We start from the raw sequence: 6,835 nt of genomic DNA on the forward strand, positions 1-6,835 counted from the left end.
TCTTGCTAAAATTGTACTACTGTTCGATAGGTACACTTGCCTACATCGTGATAATAGTTAGTTTCAAGAATGATTCTTTATAAATATTTAAAACCTGTCACATAAAAATCGCGATCAAGTTTTTGGCGCCGTTGCTGGGGAACTAAGATATTAGGAACGCTCAATTTTTATTACTTTAGCCATTTATTTTTCTTGCAAGTGAATTCTATTTTATTTTTATTTATTAATTTACTTTTTCTTTCTCTTGGCAGGTTTTTATAGTTTATGACTAGAAGAAACCTGTCAGGACCAGTACTTTTTGACGAAGAAATCGATCACACAGTTCATAGAAACCAAAGAGAAATAAGGCGAAGCTTAAGATACACAGAGAACGAGCAAGAGGACGATAATCAAACCCCAACCGAGGAGATGGCTGAAAACCAAGACAATCAGCTACCTCCTGCGATACCCATTCAATTAGCAAATCAAAATCCTACTCCTCATACTATGTATGATTATGCTAAACCTACTTTAACAGGAACTGAGTCAAGTATAGTTAAGCCTGCTATTGCTGCAAATAATTCTGAACTAAAACCTAACACTATTCAAATGATACAGCAATTTGTTCAGTTTGATGGTTTGCAGGATGAGGATCCAAACACTCACTTGACAAATTTCCTAGAATTTTGTGATATATTTAAAATTAATAGCGTTTTTAACGATGCCATTCGTCTTCAGTTATTCCCTTTTTCATTGAGGAACAAAGCTAAACAGTGGTTGAACTCGTTATCACGAGGGTCAATTACTACTTGGGAATAAATGACCGAAATTTTTTTAATAAAATAATTTTCGCAGGCTAAAACAGCCAAATTACATAGTGATATCTCTTTGTTTGTGCTGATGGACTTAGAAACTCTTTACGATGCATGGGAGAGATACAAGGACCTACTGCAAAGGTGTCCTCACCATGGATTACCTCTATAGTTGCAAATTCAAACATTCTACAATGGTGTGAACCCCTCGACAAGGTAAATGATTGATGTAGTAGCTGGGGGAACCATCAACAACAAAACACCTGAAGAGGCTTACAAATTTATTAAAGAGATGTCACTGAATAACTATCAGTGGCAAGTCATGAGGACTAAGCCAACTAAAACAGCAGGCATTTATAATGTCAATTCGGTTACTATGCTGTCAAACCAAGTAGAATTTCTAAATAAAAAGATTGATGGTTTACTTGGTTCTACTCAGGTACATCCAGTAATGAGGTGCGAGACGAATGGAGGAGGAGCATGCACAGAGTATCAACCCTTCAACCCTAGCATCGAGGAGGAACAAGTCCAATATATGGGTAACAATAACTCTAGATCCCAAAATAACCCATACAGTAACACTTATAATGTAGGTTGGAGGAACCATCCCAATTTCTCGTGGGGCGGTCAAGGAAATCAAAGACCACAACATCTTCCAGGTTTTCAACAACCACCCTATCAACAGAAAAAGAAACTGAACCTTGAAGAGATGCTGTCTAAATTTATCTTGGTGTCAGAAACCCGTTTCCAGAACACCGAAACATCACTTAAAAATCAACAAGCGTCAATCCAAGGGCTCGAAACTCAGATAGGCCAGCTTCCCAAACTAATCTCCGAATGACCACAAGGTAGCTTGCCAAGTAATATTGAACCCAACCCAAGGGAATAGCTCGACGCGATTAATGTTCAAGATGAAGAAGGATTCGTTGAGCCTGAGCCAGAACCGAGTTAACAAACTGTGGTGAGCAGAGGTCAAGGTGAGGTAGGTCATAATAAAAACAAATCAGTGAATGTCGAATATAAACCTCGTGTGCCATACCCCAATGTGACAAAAAAAGACCGCTCAGATGAACAATTTGGTAAATTCCTTAAACTCTTAAAAAAATTACATATTAACTTACCGTTTATTGAAGCTCTATCGCAGATGTCAAACGCAATGAAATTTTTAAAGGAGCTTTTAGCAAATAAGCGGAAGTTGGATGAGGCGTCGCATGTGGAGCTAAACGCAGTTTGCTCAGCTTTTCTATAGAATAAACTACCTAACAAACTAAAAGATCCAGGGAGTTTTACTATTCCTTGCTTAATTGGTAGTTTAGATGTTAATAATGCATTAGCTGATTTAGGGGCTAGTATTAACGTCATGCCCTACAAAATGTTCAAACAATTAGGTCTTGGGAAACCCAAATAGACTAGTATGAGCATTCAATTAGCAGATAAAACTATAAGATTTCCTAGGGTAATTATTGAAGATGTGCTAGTTAAAATCGATAAATTTATATTTCCCATTGACTTCATTGTTCTAGACATAGAGGAAGATAGCAACACTCCTTTGATTTTAGGACGGCCCTATTTAGCAACTACTAAAATGATTATTGATGTTGGCACAGGTGAGCTCACACTCCGTGTGGGAGACGAAACAATCACCCTTCAAACTCGCAATTCTGATGACAGATCGAAAATTGAAGGTGATTGTCTAAACCATTCTACTAAAACTAATAATATGGTGCAACCTACTTTGTAGGAAATGCGTCTGAAAGAAGTACAAGAGCCATTCTCAAGCAGTAGCAGAGGACCTATTCATGAAGATCGAAGGCTACAAATCGAGGAGCTAGATGAATGGCGGACGCATAAACCGAGAACACACGATAAACCAAAACTACGCCAGAATAAGCTCAATACTTTCCCAAATCAACTTAAGGTTAGAGATAAAGTATTATTAGATACCGCAGATCCTCACATTGTCACTACCAAACTGAATGAAGAAATCCATCTTACGGTACTTAGCATTTTCCCATTCGGTACAGTCGAGGTAAGTTATCCCAAGTTTGGCACTTTTAAGGTAAACAACAATCGTCTAAAACCTTATTTTGATGAGAATGATAGCAAGAATGAGGAGTATAAACTCCTTGAACCACCATGACCATTTAATGGAGAGGTAAGTCAAGCTTAGAGTATAAACAAGCGCTTCTCTGGAGGCAACCCGAGTACTAACGGTTTTAAATTATTTAAATTTCAATTTTTAAAGATCTAGGTCACTAACAGAGTCTTTGAGCACAGGTTCCCAACTCCACACGGTCGAGCACACGGTCGTCCTTCAGGCAGTATGACAACCACGGACGAAAATATGACCGTGCGAAAATAGGGTAAAAGTTATGTTTCCCAACACAGGATGCAATAAGTGGCCACGGGCGTGCGACCTGGCGGTGGTCAAATCTGCCAAATGAACATGGGCGTGTGACATGGACGACACTGTCAAAATAACACGGGCGTGTGCAAAGCTACACGACCGTAGGAGAAGCGAACCACATCACACACGGTCGTGTAACATGATCATGTAGCCACATGGCCTAGACACACGGGTGTGTCCGAAGGCCGTGTGACGAAATCTCAGTTCGCGACAAACATGGGCGGGACACGAACCACACGGGCATGTGAACCGGCCGTACCACTTGAAAAATTAGATTATCTATCTTATTTTATTTTTCTTTTATTAATTTTTGAAGATTCTTTTGTTTTTAAACACGGCTTATCTTTATGATTACTATCAAATTATTCCCACAATTCTCCTTTTGTCCTTCAAAATCATGTTTGTCCTCCAGCTTTATTTGCAACAACTCGCTCTCGCTAATCCAGGAATTTCATCCATTTTTAACTCAGGAGGTTTTACTTTTCTCCCTATCTTATGAACTTACACGTACATTTGTCAATATATCTATCTTTGTACATTGAGGGCAATGTACATCTTAAGTGTAGGGGGTATTCATTTCATTATCAGAAAAATCCCTGAATGACTGCCTTGTTCTCTTGAAAAACTCTCATATCATATTTAGGATAAAATTTGATTGATTTATGATTTTGATTGATATATCTTGAATTAAAACATAGGCATTTTTGCATTGATTGTTTAAACTTGAAGATATTAGAGAATCAAACATGATAAGTTGATTTTTAAGAATTTTAAATTTTAGGTTGTTTCCCAAAAGTTTAGGTATTACTTTGAGTTGGAATTCACAAGTTTTAAACATAAAAAAGCCAGAATTTTTGTGAGATCTTGAGCCTTCAAGAGCATCTACTAATTCTTTCATGCTCACTTTCATTATGAGTGCGTCAGTATTGAACTGTTATTCTAGAACTTGCTTGATTATGCATGTCAAGATCATACTATTTGATTTGATATGTCAAAATGAGAAAGTCACTTAGGATTAACCCACTCATGTCATGAAAAGCCTACCTCCATGATTGACCCTTAGTATACCCCATTGAGCTAACAAGCCATTTCTTGTATTACTCTTAATATTAACCCTTAACCCATTATTGTTGAAATCCCCTAAATTAAATTTGATCCTTATTTTTGTCAAGATTTGAATTGAAATAGTTGCTCAGCTATGTCTTGTTCTTAATAGTTAGCCTATGTTATTTGACTTGTTCTTAAAAAAAAATGGTGTATACAGATTGGTAGTAATCTTTTATTTTTGAGCTTAAGTATTTAAATTCCATATTCTGAGAAGAAGCTCTGTTGTACGTTAGTGATGATTAAATATTTTTCTAGTTAAGTGATTTTCCAATTCAATCTCGATTCTAACCGTTTCTTTCAGCTTGTGACCACATCCCATAATGAAAGCCACGTTACAACCCTCTAAAGACCTTTTAATTGATGTATCATCTCAATTTATAGTGGTGGAGATGTGATTTTCATGCAAGCCTATGGTAATAACTTTTCATATTGACTGACGAGTGCTACTTTCATTGTCCTTAAACACTTTGAGTGATTTGAGCGAATCTTTAGTGAGGATGTTAAACTCCGTGAGATTTCAAATCGAGGTAACCACTTAGATAAGGGGAGATGCCTAAGTTTTGCATGATTAAATACTCAACTTGGAATGTTTGAAGCTCTAATGTTCTTTTAGCTGAATTCTCAATGTACGATTACTCATGAATTAGTTTGAGATATTTTCGATAGAGATTATATGTTAAGAAGAATTTATTTTGATTATGAGTTGAGAATTTTGCTTGAGGACAAACAAATGCTTAAGTGTGGGGATATTTGATAAACTGTAATTTATACATATTTTTACCCCATGTTTAACACATTTTATGAATGATTTTCCCTTAGAATTGGTGAATTCGATGCTCCTAATGCCTTAATTTCATGTTTTGTACTTAAGAGAGCATAGGCGAGTGAAAGGAATGAGAAATGGGCCAAAAATGGAGAAAATGGGCCAAAGTACGAAATCAACACGGCCTGGACTTCCTCACACGGGCAGACCATACGGCTGTGTCAATTTGATAGAATCGAAGCACGACTTACACGGGTAGAACACACGCCCGTGCCATTCTAACAGGTTCAAGCACGGCCTGAAGTAATCACAAATGGGCGTGTCCTTGCCGAGCCCAAGTTGAGTCCAATTCTAAAAAGGCTAATTTCGAGGGTTCTTAGGCATTCCAAAGCCTATAAATACACCCTAGAGGAGGAAGAAAGACACACAGAGAGAAGGAGGCAGGAACTACTCAAGGGAAGCCAATTGATCTATCTCAGAAGCCGGATTCACCATCAAGACTGAAGATCTCCCCTCAATTTCCCTCCAAGAGTTTTGGGTTTTCTTTATATTTTGTATTCATTATTCTTCTGAGATGGTTTCCTTTTTAGTTATGAACTAAATCCCCTAAATACCTAAGGGGAATGAAACCTAAGACGAATCTTGTTATTATTTTCTAAATTGTATGATAAATATTTGGCTTATTCTTAATTATATGTTCTTAATTCTTGTTTTGATATTCCAGGATATTGATTCAAGTTAAGCTTTTATTCAGAGGAGGAATAGACACTGTCTAAGAGTATAATTTTCATAATTAAGCAGAGTTGATTGCGCGCTTAGAGATAGGGTAACAAGATTTTGCCGAATTAGGGTGAAACCTAATAAGGGGATCCATAGATTGAGTTAATGCAACCCTAGGGTGTTAATTAGAGAAAAGTCTCAATTATTCAATCTAGGGATAAGAAGTTATTAGTCTTGAATAGGGATAATAACATAACTTAGGGATCTCTACAGAACAAGTTAAATGAATAAATCGTCCGATTCGGAGTCAGAATAACAAGTGAAGTCTGGGTGGATTCTTCCTTAGGTATTGTCTTAATTTAATCGTTTTCCAAATGTAATCCCCCAATTCTATTTTTTGTGAATTCTTAGTTTAGTTAATTAGTTAGTTAAAACAAACCCTCTTATTCTTAGGCTCGATAATAAAAAAATAGTCATTACTCGTACTTTTAGTTCCTTTGGGTTCGACAATCCGGTCTTGCTAAAACTGTACTACTGTTCGATAGGTACACTTGCTTACATCGTGATAATAGTTAGTTTCAAGAACGATTCTTTATAAATATTTAAAACTTGTTACACAAAAATCGCGATAAGTCGTTTGGAGCTTCTTACTCTACTCGAATATCCTACCGACGAAGTAGAGCATTCTTGTTGACTTCTCGATTTCTTTGTGGGGAAAGAAATGTGCTCTGCCGCTAGACCTCTTACTTGAAACTCGAGCTTCTCTCTTAGCTTGCTTCCTTTCATTATTTAGCTCTTCGGCCTTCTTGGCGCCATTAGCTAATGCTGCAAATTCTCGAATCTCAAGGATCCCAATCAGTGATTTAATTTCCTCATTCAAGCCTTCCTTGAAGTGCTTACACATTTCTATCTCTAATTGGACCCACTCCGTTGTATACTGATTTAACCTTACGAATTCCCTTTCGTACTCTAACACAGTCTTATTTCCTTGTTTGAGTTCCAGGAACTCCTTTCGCTTCGAGTCTAAAAACCTTTGACTGATGTATT

At 37.0% G+C, this 6,835-nt stretch overlaps 1 non-coding gene across 1 annotated transcript; it reads right to left on the bottom strand.

Moving 5' to 3' along the window:
- Window positions 1-847: 847 nt before the first annotated feature.
- On the bottom strand, window positions 848-953 carry LOC128291373 (small nucleolar RNA R71). Its single transcript, XR_008281147.1, has one exon. It is a non-coding gene; the product is annotated as a small nucleolar RNA R71 (small nucleolar RNA).
- Between the last annotated feature and the right edge of the window lie 5,882 nt (window positions 954-6,835).

Source organism: Gossypium arboreum, chromosome 3 (genome assembly GCF_025698485.1).
Source record: "Gossypium arboreum isolate Shixiya-1 chromosome 3, ASM2569848v2, whole genome shotgun sequence".
Taxonomy (NCBI): Eukaryota; Viridiplantae; Streptophyta; class Magnoliopsida; order Malvales; family Malvaceae; genus Gossypium; species Gossypium arboreum.